General features: G+C 46.7%; 1 long non-coding RNA gene across 1 annotated transcript; it reads left to right on the top strand.

Annotated features, from left to right (window-relative positions):
* Positions 1–381: 381 nt before the first annotated feature.
* LOC112447553 (uncharacterized) lies at positions 382–1,208 on the top strand. The gene is made up of 2 exons (XR_003035755.2): positions 382–692; positions 823–1,208. It is a non-coding gene; the product is annotated as an uncharacterized lncRNA (long non-coding RNA).
* The last annotated feature ends 2,114 nt before the right edge of the window (positions 1,209–3,322 follow it).

Raw genomic sequence — 3,322 nt, 5'->3', positions numbered from 1 at the left:
AGCCCCTCAAACCATCTCCCTGTTTCCTTGATGGTGCCAGAGGGATAGGACACTTGTGGGCACATCCCCAAATTGAACTCTCAAGTAGAAAGAAGAATGAAAGTCTAAAAAGATGCTCAATACCATTAATAGTAAAAACAAGATACAATTTTTCACCCACCAGATGGACAAAGAAGAAAACAACTGATGATATTCAATGCTAAGTAAGTTCGGAGAAATGAACATTCTTGTTCCTTGCTGAGGAGAGTGCATGAGGTTACAGCTTTGTTGAAGGCAATTTTGCTCTAGTTATCCAGATCAGAAATGTGCGAGCGCTTTGAGCGAACAATCCCCTTCTACAAATTAACCTACATAAACGTGTAACCAATCCCAAAAGGGGACCCCAAGAATTCCCCGCCCTCTGCACAGGCACAGAGGCCATTCCCACATCAAGAGCTAGAGCTTGTTTCCTGCCCCCTTGCATCTGGGCTTGCCCTGTGACTGGAGGTGACCAACAGAATGTGGCAGAAGTGACATTCTGGAACCCAGTCCCATGCTGTGAGAAACCCAAGCCACATGTAGAGACCACTTAGAGGAGAGCCAAGGTGCTCCTGACGCCAGCCTAGCTCAGTTCCCAGCCATCAGCCTACACCAGCAGCCAGCCATGTGAGTGACACCACTTCAGACCCCCCACCTTGACAATACCACCTAAGGTAAAAAACCACTCAATCCATAGAAACTTGAAGAAATAAGAAGCTATTTTAAGCCACTAAGTTTTAAGGGCTCTGTTTCTCAGCAATAGATTAAAAAAACCCCAAAATCCCAATATTCATTGCCATACAGAAACACTGGAGACAACTTACAGGTCATCAGTAGAAGAACGGTTACCTAAGTGACGGTCCAGCACAAAAGGAATGCTCCGTGGCCACTGAGAAGACTGAAGCCAACCTGAAAGCAGGGACGGGGGAGTCCCCCGGAGACAGGCTACTGAAAAGTGCAAAGTTCTGAACGATTATCTATGCCTAGTATAATTTTACGTAAAGTATGTATTATTTGGGTGAGTGCCTACACACCACTATTAACAGTCGTGCCTTCAGAGGAAGAAAGATGGGTTTGGGGTCAGAGAAGGATATAGAAATTTCTACCTTTTATTTCTGAGTTGTTTGTTTCTTACAATGAGCATGTACTCATGTATTAGTGTTACAATCTAATAAAAGACGATAAACAGATTCCTAGGTCTTTTCAACACAGTATACTGGCTTCCTGAAAGGTTAGGAAATGCCCAGTTTCATGCTAGCCGTCATTTCACTGAGCACCTACGTTAAACCAGGAAACCCATGTATTATTTACAATTCTCACAACAACCCATGTGGGTAGGCATTATTTTTCCTATTTCAGATAATGTGGACCCTCGGGTTCAGAATGGACACACAGCTTTCCAAGTGTCACTCCACTGAGTGGTAGAACCACTATTTGAACTCAGGTGGGTCCCACTCCAAAGCCTGGGTGCCCTTTCAGGGAAAACCGGGGCCCTGCCTGACGGAGCTGAAGGTCTGACTGGGGAAGAGGACCCACCCAGCTGAGAGGTGCTGCTGCTGACAGTGCCTGCGCCCACTGCCCTGGGTTCCCATTCCAGCTTCACTGCTGACGAGCTGTGAGGCTATGGACAAGTGACAGCCTCCTGTATCTTATTCAACCATCAAGTAAGCCCTTACTGAGTACCTCGTGGGTGCTGGACACTGTCATGCCAGCTCTCCAGCACCTCAGAAGGGGAAAACCCTGCCCTCACAGAGCTTATGATATAATATGGGAGCCAGATATGAAACAAGTAACCAAATAAGCACATGGTGGATCACAGAGGGTGATAAAAAAACTACGAAAGGAGAATACAAAAAATGCCTCAGTTTTCATGTCTGTAAAATGGGATACCAATGGTGCTAACTTCATGGGACTCTCGTGCTGAGTCTGTAAAATATTTCACGTGAGATGCTTAGTACTAAGTTGAGGACAGAGTGAATTCTGGTAAATGGGAATTATGATAAGGGATGATGATGATAAACCGTGTGCCTGAAAGCTCTATGCGCAGCTAAACTGTGTACCTGAAGGCTGTGATACAGAATTTTTTTTAAAGGGTGCACAACAAATATCAGTTAACTGAATGTAACAAAGAGGTAACCTACCTAGGCTAGAGCAGTCAAGGGGTCCTGCCCAGAAGAGGAATCACACAAGCCAGTGTTCAAAGCTGGAACAAGCTTTGTTTACAGGACAAGGGACTCCACCCTGCCCAGCGGCTGTGAAGTAGCCAAAGAGCAGACAGAGGCCAGGCAGCCTGCCCACTTGGGGCTAACATGGTTAGTCAGGGCCTTATCACAGGGCCTGCTGAGAAACCAGACTGCAACAGGCCTGTTGCTGCCACCACGGGGAGGGCAGTGCGGGTGGGGGCAGGAAGGCCTGGGGGAGCACCGGGCTATTTGTTATGGGGTGAAGAGGAAGCTATAAGTGGTCCTCTGTCCTCCATTAACAGCAGGATGGAGTCAGGCTGGAGCCGCCGGCTGCGGAATCAGCCTTGTTTTTTAAACACACATGGCTGGTCCAGGCCTTTTAACCCCCAAACACCCCAGGGTTCCTGCAGGAAGAAAACAGTAGCCTTTGGTCTAAAAACTCCACAGCTGGGGTGTAGCTTAGGGCATTTCTGTTCAGCTTAGAAATAAACAGAAGATAAGACTATTGTGATTAAAAAAAAAAAAAAAAAAACTGTACTTTATAATGGATTATTCAAAGTCAGGGAGTCTGGGCTGGTTATAATTCTTTATACTGTAGACTCCTCACTGTATATCCTGAAGCTGAGAGTGAATAATAAAAGTAGATTACTCCTGTCTGTGAAGAAATACAAACTATTTACTTCTGTCTCATCTGCCCTTTCAAGGGGAGGGGACAGGTATCCCACCCGCCATCCAGAGTCACCGGGAAGCTCGAGGTCTAGAAGCATTTAGGCGCTGCTCCTCTGGGTCTCATGTTCCTCTGAGACTTCTCCACCACACTCTTTGCTGAAGGGAGGGAGTGATTAGATCAGTGATGCTTCATGTTCTAGAGAAGTCCACACACCTTAGCACACTCAAGGAGGCCAGAGACCCCTCCCCAGAAAATCCCCACCACACAGAACTGTGCAGCATCAGGAATTCAAGGCTCCGCCTCAGACCCCAAGCACTTTGGCTCCAAGGACCCCAGATTCTGTCCTTCCCAGATCAGACTGACTGGTAAACTTCCTCCCAGCTCTCATTTTACAACTGCTTTGGTTCCATTCTCTACATGGGATAATCTTTAGCAATCAGAGGCTAATTAC

The sequence above is a fragment of the Bos taurus genome, chromosome 7 (genome assembly GCF_002263795.3).
Source record: "Bos taurus isolate L1 Dominette 01449 registration number 42190680 breed Hereford chromosome 7, ARS-UCD2.0, whole genome shotgun sequence".
Lineage (NCBI taxonomy): Eukaryota > Metazoa > Chordata > Mammalia > Artiodactyla > Bovidae > Bos > Bos taurus.
The sequence above is the reverse complement of the archived record's forward strand: the minus strand, read 5'-3'. Positions and strand labels throughout refer to the sequence as shown.